Genomic DNA, 16863 nt, shown 5'->3' with positions numbered 1-16863 from the left:
TACTTTTTTTTTTTTTTGTGTGTGTGTGTCAAACATGCAGTTTATGGAACTGGTTGTTTGGTATGGAGGACTGAAAGGGTCCAGATTAGATACAGAAAAGTTAAAATGGCTAAATAAATAAATGATGTGAAAATGAGGAAAGGAAAGAGAAATAAACAGCCTGAAAACAATCACTGCAAAGAAAAAGGGTATCAATAAATGAGTAAATGAATAAAATGTCAGATTAAACTAAAATACAGATATAAAAAAAAAAAATAGGGAAAATAAAAAAAAAAAGGAATTCGGGAAAAAAATTTGTTGCAGTTAAAATGAATGGTGAATAAATAATTACAAAGCCTGTAATTGATTATATTAATTTTTAAAATAGACTCCCACCCCTAAATTGTCAAATTAACCTGAAGTTTACATAGAAAAGTATATAAAATGGACAATTAAAGATAATTAAGTTAAATGAAAACAGTTGAAAATTGAAATTGAGATGTAAATATACATTTTATAGATTTTTCATTCTATACAAATATTTTTAAATCTATTTTGCATGATTTAATGTCATATCATATTGTTGATAGAGGAATTTTCTCTCAGTTCTGTTATTGTTTTACTTTTGCAGTTTCGGTCCAAGTGGTTTGGCTTAAAAAAACAACAATTGAAAGCAAACCAACACAAAGTTGTTGAACATTTATATAAACTTCATATCAGTGAAAGCAATAAAACTTCAAAACTGACTTCAGTAACATGTTTGTGACCATTCTTCTTTGTTTTAGCTTTATTTTCCTGTTTATCCTGAGGAAACTGGGAGTTACAACATGGTTAAATAGTGGATGACGCAGTGATTTCCACTGAGATGGCGAGTTTATAAATATACCATCATCACCATTAACAGACTAGAAAACCGTTGATCCTCACGGCTGTGGACAAACTGGGACAGTCATGGTCAGTTTAACAGTTACAGACCAACATACCTGAAAGATCCTGACCAGTACAATTTATGGCATCTGCTGGTCTGGGCTGCAGTTGTGCTGCTTCTTGGAGTGTTTTCAGTCACAGAGACAGGTGCAGCGTGGGAGTCCATGGTGGTGACGTTCCTGTTAGACCTGGAAAAGACCGCTGCTGGTGTCGGAGGTGGAGATGATGGTTCAGATGGATCTGCAGTCGGTTCTGGAGAAGTGCAACAGACCAGCAGCCCTGAAGTGTCAGGAGAGTCAACAACACGGTTTCTGAACATTTTAAAGTAAGTTGTTATGAAATGTAACAGTGTGGATCGCTGATGCTTTAATAATTACCGCAGAGCTCAGAGGTGCAGATTAAAATCAGACAACAGACACAATACAAGATGTGATTAGTAATAATTCAGCAGCGGTTTATCAGATTACAGGATAAGAAATAGCGCTGAACAACAGGACGGTTTTTATTCGGTTTCATAGTTTATAAAGACTTTAAAAGGTGATGTTGTTTTAAAGTGGAGAAGAAATCTGAAACTCTAGTTGACTCACATGCAGTATATAGTAAGTTTAAATGAAAAGCAGGTTGAAATGAGGAAATCAGAAGCGGTCCAGCATCAGATCTTTGTTGGATTTTTTGGCAATTTTATATGTGAAACATCAGAGAAATAATTCAAATGCTTTTTAGATTTTTACCTCCACCAAGAAGACTTTTTATTCACATGTTTCTCTGTTTGTTTGTTTGTTTGTTTGTTAGTTAGCTACTTTACACCAGAAAGACTGGATAAATTATCATAACTTATTCCTCTGAGAACAGGTCTTGGTCTAACTTAGAGTCCATTAAATGTTGGGAATGATCCGGATTGTGAAGGATTCTTCCTTATTGTGAGACAGGACCATTTTCAGCATATCTGCATATAATCGGCAATAAATGGTGAGAAAGTCCAGGAGAAATTCCCAACATGTTTTCCAAAATATCAAAGGAGCGGATCCAGGCAACCTCTGGATACCACCATCCAGAAAAGGAACAAGTTTCTGGATACAACCAGTCAAAGCAGAACAAGATTCTGTATCTGACCTTTCAAAACAAGAACAATTTATATATCATTGCAGGAGAGTAAACATCCAACAAGCACCACAATACAGCCAAGATACTGTCAATTCATGATCAATGGATCTGGAATCTGATAGTGGATCCATAAAGGATGGATTTAGGACCCAAACATCAGCTGGAATCACTGATAATAAGGCTTTGCCGATATGCTTTTGTCCCGATTCGATTTAATTAAGATTTCTTGGGTTCCGATTCGATTTTAATTGCGATTCTCACAATTCTTGGATATTTCTGATTTTTGTCGATAAAAAAAAAAAAGATTCAAGACTTTATTTTAAAGTCTTGAATCTTCTTATTCATGCAGAAAATTTATTAAGTTATTTTTAAGTTTATTTAAGTCTCTTTTTCTTCCTATTTTCAAATAAAAGTCAAACTTTGATTGTATTGTATTTTTCTTTCAGCATAAAATAGAGATATCTTTGAAATTTAGGGGCAATTTGTATAAATTCAACAGCATATGTACTGGAAATGCAATATTATTAATTATTGTTATTATTAATAATAATTACTATAATTATTAATATATAATCTAACAATAAAATGGTGCTGGGATCGGCTCCAGTTTCCCCGTGACCCTTCAGCGGGTTAAATGGTTAGGATAAAGAATGAATAGATAATACATGGGAAAGATAGTGAAACTTAGAACAGTTCATGGCATCTATGTTTCTATAAACTCTGAACATGACTATACTGAACGCTGATATTTGATCAAAACAAATAAAAACTAAAAAAAAAAAAAAAAAAAAAACTTATCAGGCAATTTTGTAGAGTTGAGCAGATTTTTAAAAAATATTATTTCCATATATTTACACCTTTTTTTAATTAAAATGTTTTGATCTTTTAAAGATTGAAAACATCTTTTCGGACATCTCAAACTTGAGCTTTTAAATGCGGGTGTATGGAGGCGTTTACTCACATGCCAGCAGGGTGGTTAGGTTGACCTTCATCGCTGTGAGTCAGTGAACGTCTCCCTGGTTGTACATGCAGCACTCTGCTCCCTCTGGACCGCAGTTATTATGTTTCCAGCGAACGTGACTGTAGCTGACTGATTATAAGAGTCGGGGGGTGAGGCCAAATGATAGAGAAGTGTGTGTGTCATGTTTCATTGGAATTAAGGAAGCTAATGTTTGGCAGGAAGCTGAAAGTTGAACAAATGATACGCAGTAAACTAAAAGACATCTGGAGACTAAAGGAACAAGAGGCTGAATGTTGCTGATGGAGATGTCAGGAGATGCTTTTACTCTGTCTCCTGCTCTGGAAATACCATCAGTATTTTCTAAGCTAGACATTTTTTGTGACTTTAGAAATACTGAACTGGACTTTAATTAATCATATTATATTTAACTGAATTACAATTTTATTAAAACTGGACTGTATAAAACTTGTTTGGTCTTTCATCCTGACTGCTTCTTCTGTAAGTTGCATCCGTCAGGTCCAAGCCCCACAATGCAGAGTGTGATGTGTTTACAGACCTAACAAATATGAAAGATGTCAAATTTTGATGCAGACGACATGTTATTCTATGGAGATATGAGTAAACCGTGTTTCATGGCGAGAAGACTTTTATCGTGGGTTGCCATGGGAACACTGTTTGTCCTACTGGGAAAAATTTTAACAGGGTTTGGTCCCTAACTTGTCATGAAGCTTCCAGCTGAACTTGGAGTCATCCGGATGAATCCCCTCAGACTAGTTGGTTCAAATACAATGTAAAGTGAAAAAATTGGGCATAAACTCCAAGATGATGGACCACCCGTTGTCTAGACAACAGGTGTTTGATTGACTTTTTGCTTGGTTACTATCCAGGTATTAACCTGGTTCAATCCAGGTTTTATTATGGTACTTTCCATGTATTGTACTGGTATGATCCTGGTACTATCCAGGTATTCTATTGGTACTATCTAGGTACTATCGTGGTACTATCCAGATAATATCCAAGTATTATCCTGGTATGATCCAGGTACTATCCAGGTAATTGGATCATGCCAGGATCCAAGTAGTACACCTGGTACTATCCGGGTATTATACTGGTACTATCCAGTATAATACCTGCATGCTCAGGATGAGGGATTGGATCCAAGTCATGACTCGATGCAATCAGTTGGTTTCTATTGTAGGATATGTATGAATTGGCTTGAAATGATGTGTATGTAAAGTGTCCTGTGACAACATTGTTGTGAAATGGCGCGAAATAAAGTTGAATTGAATTCAGGTATTATATTGATACTATCCTGGTACTGATGTGGTAATATTCAAATTGTATCCAGGTACTATCCTGGTACGATCCAGGTACTATTGAGGTATTATATTGGTACTATCCAGGTACTATTGTAGTACTATCCAGATAATATCCAAGTATTATCCTGGTATGATCCAGGTACCATACAGATATTATATTGGTACTCTCCCAATAATATCCAGGTATTATCCAGGTACAATACTGGTACTCTTCAGGTATAATACTGGTACTATCCAGGTACTGTTGCTATACTATCCGGGTAATATCCTGGTGTGATCCAGGTATGATCCGGGTATTATGCAGGTATTATTGTGGTATTATCTCGATACTATCCACTTATCAATTTACAATCCTAGTGCCATCCGGGTATATTGTGGTACTATCCAGACAATATCCAGATATTATCCTTTATATAATCCAGGTACTATCCTGGTATTATCGTGGTACTATATAGACTGTATCGAGGTCATTTCCTGGTATAATCCAGGTACTGTTCAGGTGCTATACTGGTAGTTACCAGGTATTATCGTAGTACTATCCAGCTAATAGTCAGGTTTTATCCCAGATGATCCAGGTACTATCCAGATGGTATCCTGGTATTATCCCAGTCTAATCCAGGTTACTATCTAGGTATTATACTGGTACTATCCAGAGATCATTGTGGAATTATTCATTTTAGAATTAAACCAAACGTGACTGAAAAAAAACTGGAAGGAAGACACAACTGGGGCGAACATGAAGGAGGAATATGACCAACAACAAGCATGACACAGAACTTTGTGCAAAATACTTGAAATTGAAATTCGGAAAGTTTTTGATTCAGGAAGCAGAGCAGAATTGTGTCGAGTAAAAAGTGCAGGGATCCAATAACACTGAGCATTAAGTAGCTTGAAGCTTCATGCAACCAGTGAGAGCTGTAGAAACACATTCATAATGAAAGAGAAACCAAAGCTTCAGACAGCAGATCACAAGTCTGTGACATCCAGATAAGACAGGCTAATTTAGGTCTACCATCATGAACCCTATATTTGTGGCTGTTAACCCAACAAAGGTGCAAAAGTGGATAAAGCTACAACTTTATCTGTAAGGGCACATTTACCTGCAACCAGCCCAGGGAGGGCACCTCATCTCCAAAACAGATGTGTCACTGTGTAAAATGGAAATAAAAATATAAAGCTTGGATCTCATGTTTTATTCCTTATTGAAAGATGGAGGTGCTTAATGTGTCAGATGTCAGAAAAATGACAACTTAAATAACTTTTTTCATCTAAACTTATGATCACTAGATGAGATTATTTTGGTGCATGTACCCTAACACACTAAAAAAGCTGTGTACTCTGAACGTGGGCTCAGTTCTTAAAGCAGTAACATCCCATGTTCGTAAAAGTACTGGAAACAGCAGGAATCAGACCTAAACAAATACAATCCAATCAAGTCATGAGTGACGTTCAGATAAAACAGGAACATTTAAACTTATTTAATTTTAAATTTAAAGATTTAATTTTGTTTTCATAGGGTTATTAATTGTTTTGGATATCTTTAAATTATAGTGTGCTGCTTTTGCTGTCAAGTGGGAGCCATTTTAAATGCTTTCCACCCACAGTCCAAAAACAAATTACCATCCATCTATTTTCCAAACTGCTTAGTTCAGTTCAGTTTCATCACTTTGCTATTTTCTACCAGCAATTAGCAGGCGAGAGGCAACATTTTCCTAATACCAGTAATCAGGGCGACTTTGTTGATGTTCGTTCTTCATTAGCAGGTTTCTTTGATTATTACCTTGTTGCTTGTTCTTACATGATTTAAAAACTATGATCTCCAGTTTCTCAAACCGAGTTCCTCAAATTTCTCTTAAATCAACATCTTTTATTATTTCTCTTTATTCTTTTCTGTTCTGGTTTTGGAGTGACTTCCAGGATCCAAGTGCAGACACGGATCGAGTTTCAGACAAGCGTTTGATTTCACGGGCAAGTTGTAGCAGGTGTTTTTGTCTGGTCAGAAACAGACAAAAAGACGTTAGATGGGCAAGAAGCAAGTTGGATAAATTTTCTGAGTCGGCCAAGAGCTGTTAGCACTAGGTGAAGAACAATGTGGCGATGGCTGAGCGGGTCTTTTATCTGGCTGCAGCTGATTGCTTGATGAGGACCTGGTGAAGATCTTGTTGCCGGGGAAATTGGCACCCCTACTACAGTCACACAGAGGAGCAGACACTACAACATGTTCTGCGATCCAAAAAAATGCAAGATGGCAAATGTGGTATGTTTCTGTGAAAAGCAAGTACACCCAATTTCACTGCAAGATTTACATTTTGTTTCATTTCACTATTGAAATACAATTAGAGAAGTACATTATTTTCTGTATACCGATATTATTGGCTGATTAATGTCAGGGTTGAGGTGGAGGTGAGGACCCAAATGCAGGAACAGAAGCTGGGAATGCTGAATGAAGACATTTTAATGGCAGAACTCTGAACTGAAGGAAGCAAACACTAATGGTGTGTTCAGACCAAACGTCTGAACACACGCTCAAAACGCTGAACGCTCGAAGCTGGTCACTAAACTGCCACTTTTGTGTCCAACGCCCAAAACGCTCCTGACGTGTTTGTCGCTTGTCTGGAGCGAGTGGTAAACGTGGCGGAAGAGAGAGGAGGGAAAGGCGGAGCTTTCCTTCCAGTCAGTCTGATGTTGGTGCAATAGAGAGAAGGCATGGTTTTATTTAATAAATAAAGCTAGAGAACGTTGTCGCAGGGTAGTGATAGTCACTGTTAATGCAACGAGAGCTGCACTCAGCAGAAAGCCGCCACCAACCCCCCCCCAAAAAAAATTGTTTTAGCAAGGAATGGTTATCCTAAATATTGCGTTCTTATGCAACAGTATATGGTGAAAATACAATAATGCCTCCAGAATGTCGGGGTTTCTTTTTCAATATAGACTACTCACAAAAAGTTAGGGATATTTGGCTTTCAAGTGAAATTTATGGAAAATGCAATATGTTCATGCTACAGTGATATAATATCATAAAAGTAAGACATTTAAGTAGAAGGATGCACTACTGATTTCCTCATCTCAAAAAATTCCTTCAACACAAAAGGTAACAACAATGGTAGTTACACCACAACAAAAAATTTGAACGTCTCAATATCTGGTCATGTGCCCTTGAGCATCAATTACAGCTTGACAACGACGTCTCATGCTGTTCACAAGGCAACTTATTGCCTGCTGAGGCATGGCATCCCACTCTTCTTGAAGGGCAGCCCTCAGGTCATTGAGGTTCTGGGGTGCAGGGTTGCGAGCCTCTACACGACGGCTCAGCTGATCCCACAGGTTTTCAATGGGATTCAGGTCTGGAGAGAGTGCAGGCCATTCCATTTGAGGTACACCAGTCTCCAACAGCCGTTCCCTGATGATGCGGCCTCGATGAGCAGGAGCATTGTCGTCCATGAAGATGAAATTAGGCCTGTGCTGTTCATGTAGGGGCACAATCACTGGATTAATGATGTTATTCAGGTAGTATGGGCTTGTCACTGTACCATTCACAAAGTGTAGGGCAGTTCTGTACCAAGTGGACACCCCTGCCCACACTGTAACACCGCCACCACCAAAAGCTGGCCTGGTGACAACAGTGGCTGATGCATAGCGCTCTCCCTGACGTCTCCAACATCGTTGCCGGCCATCATTTCTGCTCAGTGTGAATCGACTTTCATCAGAGAACAGCACTGAGGCCCACTGGTTCCTCGTCCAGCGTAAATGCTCCCTGGCCCATGCAAGACGATGATGCCTGTGCCTGGTGGTGTGGTCAGGTACCCGTGCAGGTCGTCTAGCACGCAGACCACGCTGATGGAAACGGTTTCGAATGGTCTGACGTGACACTTGGGTGCCTCTCACCTCTTAAACGTGCCTGGAGTTGAGTGGCATTCATCATCCGGTTTCTCAGGGCAGTGTTCACAATGTAGCGGTCATCAGCACGGGATGTGGCCAAAGGACGTCCACTTCTAGGCCTTTCTGTGACTCTTCCAGTCTCTCGATATCTCTGTTACAACCTGCTGATGACACTCTGTGACACTCCAAGCTCAGTGGCCACTTCTGTCTGAGAACATCCTGTTTGAAGCATCGCAATGGCAAGGGACTGTTGTTCCATTGTTAGGTGTCGTCTTGGTCTCATGATGTCAAAATGTGAACAGCATGATGAGGACAACTGTTTAAACACCAGCTCTAATTGAACCAGGACATTTATTGGTCAATTCAAGGATCACACACCTGCCGTGATTTTTGCCGTTAAGCTCCTTGTTAGAGAACAGCAACTTGTGCAAAATTTATTGAAACATTTAACAGTTGGACATGTGCATTTAAAAGCTTAGAGAAGATCACATTAAGTTCACCTGTACAGGTGAATGCATTTTAGACTTGTTGTGAAATTTCACCCAAAAGCTGAATATCCCTAACTTTTTGTGAATAGTGTATATATGAAGATACTGACGGAGCAGCTCTTTGGTGGAGTTGGGTGCAGCTGAAATCAGCCAAAACTGGCAACTCTGACAGGGTCAGTTAGGGCCGTTAGGACAGCAAAGTTTCTGCAAGCAGCCTGCAGCTCTTGTTTGTGGAGAGAACTGCAGTGTTGAGGATCATTATGACTTGTTTAGATAGCATTTTCAGAAAGCCAGCGACTGCTTGACGAGCCACAAGGCAAGAGTCGCCGCATGCAATGAGGAACACTGTCATAGGACGTCTCAGCCCCGTGTCCGGGTTCACCAGATAAATCGTAGCCCACTCCAGGAGCTGCGAGCTGATCGCCCTGATTGGTTGACGCCCCGTGTCAAGCGGCCAAAGTTCAGACTTTCCACCTCTGGCTTTTGATGCGCGTCGAGCTTAAAAAACTTCTTAAATTTTCGGCGCGGAATGCAGACGCTCAAAACGCGATACGAGAAAGCTCGTCTGCCTCCTTTGACACGCCTCCACATATACTTTATATGGAAACCTGCCGCTCTTGACGCTCAAAACACGTTTGGTCTGAACACACCGTAACGCAAGCACGAGCAAACAGCACCAGCAAACAGAACTGAAACCAAGGGCTATAGATACTGGGGAACAAAACAAGACACAGGAGAAATGGATGAACTAACGAGACCTGGTGAAAACTATGAAAAGGAACAAAGAATACACAGGAAACAAGGAAAGGAGACTGAACAGGGAAAAACTACAAACTAGAACTAAAAACAACATGAAACACATCCTACGATGACATTAAAATGCAATATAGATACAGGAAAATTATTGGTTTTTACTTTTTTAACGACACAACTTTTACACAACATGCACGTATTATATCTGAGACTCTTTAGCTAAGTTTCCTCTATGGCAAAATGATCAAATATAGGAGGTGTCGTTTTTCAGCTCCAAAAATATCAGCATCAATGTATATCAGTATCGGTTTATATCAGTATCAGAAAGAGCTGGTCAAAATCGGTATGTCATATATCGGTAAAAAGCCAATATCGTACATCCCTAGGTATAAATGATAGTCTCAAAAGGTAAATTAGATTTGATTATAAAATGTACTGTTTTTTTTTCTTTTTCTTAATTATGATTTTGATAAAAATGGGGATAAATGACTTCTTTAAACGGTTCAGTTTCTATTTAAAGCGGAGGTAGGTAATGTTGCTCAGAGAATTTGTTTTACTCTGGGTGATGTGGTTCCACCCTGTGATGGACTGGCGAGCTGTCCAGGGTGTACCCTGCCTGTCGCCCAAAGACTGCTGGGATAGGCTCCAGCTTCTCCGCAGCCCTGAATTGGATTAAGCAGTTAGAAAAATGGATGGATGGATAGTCAGACCCCTACTGTAAATCTGTAAAAACTCTGACCAATCCAAACGTTCGGACCGAATTAAGGTTGTTCATTTCTTATATTTCGTAAACTTCTTCTCCCGGCTCCCCTCCTCCCCCTGCAGCGCATACCTGATAGCCACACCCTGCATATAAACAGTGTGTTAGGATGAAAATACAAAGTAGCGAAGAAGAAACTCGGAAAGTAAACATGGCTGAGAAAATGCAGGAAGGATTTCCCGACCCGGCTCGGTTTATTTGCCTCCTCTCGCTGGAGGAGAAAGAGAAAATCGTTGGTGAAAAAAGCTGCAACTAAAACAACCTTGGATCATGGAGCAGAACCAGAGGGGGAGGAGCCAAGACAGGGCGCTGCTTTCACTTCTTGCTAGCTCCCCAAAATTACCTACCCCAGCTTTAAGAGCTTGATACCTTCTATCGATATTGATACCAGAAGGTCATAACTCGAAATCAGGACAAAGGACGCGTGACTCCTTGTGCTTGTCTGAAGACCGACTGCACATGGATGGATTGGACGGAGAGATTTCCAGTCCCCCCCAGTTTAAACTTTACTTAGATGACAGGTTGCTCAACCATATTTACTTGTATTTGTCAGCTTGAAGATGAAGTCAATCACTTACCAAATCCAAACCTAGTGTCACTTAACTTAAATACTGAAACTTTTACAGCAATTCATCAGGATATTTAACACATTGCAAACCAGAAAACACAAAATTACCCCACCATAATACGTCAAAACCCATAATAAAGCATTGTACACAAAATATATCTATATATATTTTACAGTTAGTTTAACTTTACGTGCTACTTGACTTGTTTTCATGTCTTCGTTGGTGATCCCACACTGAACCCTCTTGCAGAGACACAGCGAGTATTCCTGCAGCTAAATGAACAAACTAATTTTCTGTTAAATATGAGAATTTAAGGAGTTCTTTCTATCTCATATGACTATAAATAAATATCTCGTAATTAAAAACAACATTGAGTCGGACAAGTATTTATCTACCAATTGAATCATTTGCAGTTTTTTCAAACATTTTGTTGGTATCACACGGCACATCGTTGCATTTTGCTCTTTGGTACAACTTGCTCCAAAACCCCATCCCTTCACCTCTATACACCCACACACACCCCATCACATACTCCACTCTACACACATACATACACCCTAACCCCCCTTCCATCCAGCCTCATACTCCTTATCCACAAGCACACTACATCATACACGCATCCATCACATTGTGTCCCCCAAGATGCCCCTTCCCATACCCCATCCATCTGAAACGCTACTTTGACAACCCAAAGAAGACATTAAACTGCATCATTATGAATATTTTTGTCCATGTTGGACAATTTTGCCTCAATTCCATTTACTATTAATGCCTACAACAAAGTATTTTTTTGTTTATTTTATTGATGTATTTTCTCTTTCAAAATTTCTGTTTTTATTTGATCCAATAGCATTTCATGCATACGTCCATCATGAGGCTAACAGAAATGAACACTGAACATCACAATAGTTATATTTTGCAATAGCTGTTAGAATGTTTTTTAAAAAAGCAGGAGGGTGGGGGGGTCCACACATGACATGAAAATGCCTAACAGCAGCCCTCAAGTAATACGACAAGAGTCAGCATCAGGCTGACTTTTCCTGGCTAGAGAGAGCTCAGAGAAGAGATAGGATGCAGGACATCATTTAGGAGCACCAAAGTGAGATAATCCACTAAATTTCAGTAGTGTGACTTTGATAAAGCACACTTGTTCTTATTCTCAGATGAGTCATGTTTTCCACCACACTAAAATCAGTGCAAGAGTTTCCTTGGCTGTGTAGGACACCAATTTTTAATGCAAATTCCAGTAAGCAAATGTTTAGAGTGGGTAGATTAGCTGTGTGTCATGTGATCAAATAGTTGTTGCAGCTGCTGATTGTGTCAGACGACAACATCAAACTCAGCTTTGACGTGTTTTATGCAATCATGACATGACCTTCCATGGTAAAACAGGGAAACTAACTAAAAGTCTGCTGCCTTTTTCTACTTTTAAATGCTTTCTTTGTACCACCTGTAAAGCTTTTAATGTTTTGAAGCACTTTGAAGTACCTGAAATGAGTTACAGATAAACTTACCTTGCCTCCACGTAAAACTTTGAAGATTAAGAAATACAGTAAGATGGGAGTGTTTCCATTTGTTTTGCTAAAACAACTAAATTTTCTTATTTTCATAAAAATCTATTGTATCTCAGTTTTAGAGAAGTTGTGAGAATTCTTTGAGACTCTAAGTAAGATTAAGATTTACATTTTATCTTTTAATGTCTATATATATATTTCAATGTGTCTGTTTTTTTTCCCCATTATTGAGCATTTTAAAGTTAAATATTTTAATTGGAATATTTTAGTTGCTTTGAGGGAAATGAAAGTCCTTATGTGCTATTACTTCATTCTGATTAGAACTGAATGGATTAAAACTGTTGCAGAATTTGTTTAGCAAACAAACTTTTATCTACTGGATCAATAAAATATCAAATGCTGGTCAAACCTTTGATATTAACTGTAGTAGTTAGGATGAGTTGTAGGTCCTGAACCTGAATGTAATATCCCAGGTATGAATAAGGAATTGGTTTGTCTAACAGGAACAAACGTTATGAATTCATATTAGCTTCATCATTTTCTTTAGTTTGTAGAGTTCTTAACTAAACAGCTAAAATATTGTTTTCTTGACACTAGGACAAAGATGATGATCTATAAAATGACAAAATAAATGAAAATGTTTAACAAAAGAACAAACTTTTTTATTTTTACCCAATATACTGGAAATCGCCATGAAGCATAGACAAAAGTTCACATTTTTAGCGCATTCTTATTATTAGTTAACAAATTAAATTTATAAAGCATCTCTCATACAAATAGCAGCACAAAAAAGCAAAACGAAACAAAAGACCATTTTAAAACGTAATGTCACAAACAACATGCATTGACACAAGCCCTTAAAATGAATATGATCATGATAAACATTTGGCTTGACGCTGCTTTGGGGATCTGTTCATATGGAGATGGAGATCTGGTGACTGTGGAGGCCCTTAGCAAATCTTGCATGTTTTCTGAGCAAGATGGCGCCAGCGGTGTGCACGGCCGGCCGTCTGCCATGTCTCCTCCGTCTCTCGGTTGTTTTTTTCTCCAGTTCCTGCTCCTCTCGTTGAACTGAGCTCGGCTTACGGTGGATCTGGCCTGTTGCTCCTAACTCTCTACCTGCGTCGTACCGGCCTTTTCCCATGCTGGCCCCTCTTCCGGCATCAGCAAATCAGCAAACTTTGCGAAGGAAAATCAGCATTTACTCTTCTGTTGTTGTTACGAGACCAACTTAGTCACTGAAACTGTAACCGCCTTGATATGCACAGCCCTCCCAGATACTGAGATAATATCTTCCATACACACACAGGCGGGTGCAGTCAGACTGTCACACCAGGTTTTGTGTATGCCTATAAATACTGCAACATCCTGTAGGACTGCACGACTCTCGAGACTTCTCAGCATGATTGTCATGTATTACCTTATGCAGTCAACTCCTGGAATTCTTCACCTCGTGTTTTTCCAGCACAACTTCTCCAACCTTCATCCTCTGGATTACGTGGATCTACGAGTAAAGCAGGACTTCGTTCTGCATCTGGCTCTTGTCAATGCCAGATTGCTGGCAAATAAAACTTTCCTGCTGAAAGACTTTTTATAATCCTGAAACCTGGACTTTTTGTTCGTAACGGAGAGTTGGCTTCGTGGTGAGTCCGTTGCCTTTTCTGATCTTCTTCCACCGGGCCGCTGCTTCTCCAGATCCCCACGGTCCACTGGGAAAGGTGCTGGACTGGCTTCTGTGTGGAGATCTAGCTTCTGCTGTCGGAAACCTTCTTCAAGCTGCTACTCCAGAGTTGAGTTACAACTTCTTGTAATTGAAATCAGCAGTCCTGTTTTATGCGCCCTGATCTACCGTCCTTAAAAAAATCAATAAGGACTTCATCAAAGATTTTTCAGACTTATTGGCTTTTGTTTGACTTGCTCTCAATCATGAGCAGTTTTTATCTGTTGGGGATTTTAGTTTGCTGTTTGCTGTGAATCTAAACCCCTGGTTAGAGACTTTCTCCATTTTATTCGTTCATTTAATCTCACATACGTCTCTGTTACTACCCATGAGAAGGGACATACATTCCTTACGATCTTGTACTTTCTCATGGCGTGAACGTTAATGTCACTGAAATATGTGACACATGTATCTCTGAACATCTGTCTGGGTTATTCCGGCTGCTGAATCCTCTGACAGAGTCGCAACTTTCTGCTGTGACATGTTTCTGTACTCCCCAGTTTGGTTGATTGCTCCTCTAGTAATGCCGATGAATATGTTAATTTATTTAACTCCACATGCGTGGATATATTAGGCTCTATTGCCCCCATTGTGACTACAGGCACTCTAAACCTGTGTCTGAACCATGGTTTGACGAATCCAGACGTGTGCAGGCGCGGAGAGAGACGATGGAAAAAGGATAGACTCCAAGTCTCTTTGGGGTTACTGAAGAACTGCCTCTTTAGTTATCAGTCTTCCCTGAAATCTGTTAAAACACGCTAAAATAAACACTTCTAACTTGGTGGTGAGTAATAGCCACAATCTCCAGGTTCTTTTTAGCACTTTGAATCGTCTCATCAATCCTCCTTCATCATCTTGTGTAGTACCTTCACTCTCATTATGTGATGAATTCCTTTCTTTTTTACAGGTAAGATTGGAGTCAGTAGATCCGCTCCCTCTGGTTTAGATCCTGCCGTCTTGTCAGAGCGCTCAGTCGTTCTTGAGCAGTTCGATCAGGTCACACTTTCTGATCTCTCTGATGTGGTTTTTCACTTAAAACCTTTTTTTTTTGGACCCCTTTATAGCTATCACCCTGCTCTTATTAAAATTACTTTTATCTCTATCGGCCCTGTCTTTTTTTTTTTTTTTCTTCTTGTCTTGCCATGTCCAGCATTTAGGCAAGCAGAATTCTATGTTGGATTCTATGTTCTGCTGAGCAAATTTACTTTGCCAATGGGAGCTTTATAGATATAATGATCTCCTTGATATTCTTGATTTTTATTTTATTTTTCTATTTATTTTGCATAATTGTTCATATTACAGAGTTTGTACTGCTGGGCCAGACTGGAGGAGATAGAAAAGGGACAGAGAGAGAACTGGAAAAAAAGAAAAACAGAGAAAAACACCTCTCAGAGAGAGAAAGCGAGAGATAAAAAGAAAGAGAAAAACATACGCATTTACATGCGCATATACACACATGGCTCATGCCACGCCAATGGAGGGCCGGGACCCCCAGACCGCCACCGAGCAGCAGCCAGGCCGCACCTCAGCGCACCGGTCACGTAAACTGATTTATTTAATTATATTTTTTATAATTTCTGTACTTCCTGTTTTTATATAATTATTAATAAATTCAGGAATTAAAGTGTTAAAATGTCAAAATGAGTTTATATAAACAAAAATTTTTGCTGTTAATACATAACGGCAAGTGTGAATGTGATAATGTGTAATTACTGACATATAATGCTAAAAAGCTGAAGTTGTCACTGAAATTAGTGGCAGCACATTCCAGCAGCTAGCATCTGATGAAGTGCAAAAGAGATCTGAAGAAAAAATGTGTTGAAGTGACAAAAACTGTTGACAGAGGAATAATTTCTTTAAGATTAAAAAGAGGAAGAAAATGGTAATTTGATTGTGCAGCCATTTTGCATAATACATCTCTTGATGGATTCAATCCCACAATATCCAAAGATAAAGCCCATTGTCATAACCACTAGGCCACCACCTCACACATACCGAGATGTGTGGGAACAGACAAACTTCGTCTATTGAGAAGAGGATGAATTCTTTGTGCACGTGGAGACATCATGGAAAAATATTAAATGATTGACTATAATGTTATGAAGAACAACTGAAAAGCACCATGGACCGAAAAGAACACACATCTTTTCATCTCTGTTCTTAGAGTGCCATCTAGTTGCCATGTAAAGGAACATTTTTTTTAGGCACTATTAATAGGTACTAAATAATAATAATTAAATAATTGGCGTGTGGGGGGTGTGTGTGTGTATAGAGGTGGAAGGATGGGGTGGGAGGTGTGGGCATATGTAGGAACAGTTTATAGATGGTGGTTGTGTGGGGTGTGTAAAGCAGAGGAGTATGTGAATGGGGACTGAGTAGGGGGCGCATGATGAGGAGTGTGAGGGTGTGTCAAGGGGGGGCATGTGAGGGGGGGTGTTATGGGGTGTGTGTGTTTATGGGGGAGTAGGTGGTGGGAGAGCAGAGGGGCGGGGGAGTGTGAGATGTGGTGTGTGTAAGTGAGGGGATAGATATAGTTTGTGTAGGGAGGGCATATGTGTGTGCGTGTTGGAGGGGAGGGGGGTCTTTGTGCCCGGGGAGCATGGCTGGTGCACTGGGGTGCGGCCTGGCAGCTGCTTGGTGGCGGTCTGGGTCCTGGCTCTCCGTCGGTGTGGGCTGGGCCCTCTGCCTACGGGGTTGCGAGGGGTTACCTTCGGGCTCTTGGGGCCCCTAGGACCCTAGGGCTTGCACTGGGTTCCCAGCAGGGCTTTGCCGGTCCTTGACCATGGGGGACTCTGGCTGGGGCCCCCCTTCTGCCACTTCATGGGTGGGTACATGGCTGTCTCCGGAGCGGGGCGGTTGGGGTTTGTGCTTGGGGGTGTCTGCTGGCTGC

The sequence above is a fragment of the Telmatherina bonti genome, assembly GCF_933228915.1.
Source record: "Telmatherina bonti genome assembly, chromosome: 17".
Classification (NCBI taxonomy): domain Eukaryota; kingdom Metazoa; phylum Chordata; class Actinopteri; order Atheriniformes; family Telmatherinidae; genus Telmatherina; species Telmatherina bonti.
The sequence above is the reverse complement of the archived record's forward strand: the minus strand, read 5'-3'. Positions refer to the sequence as shown.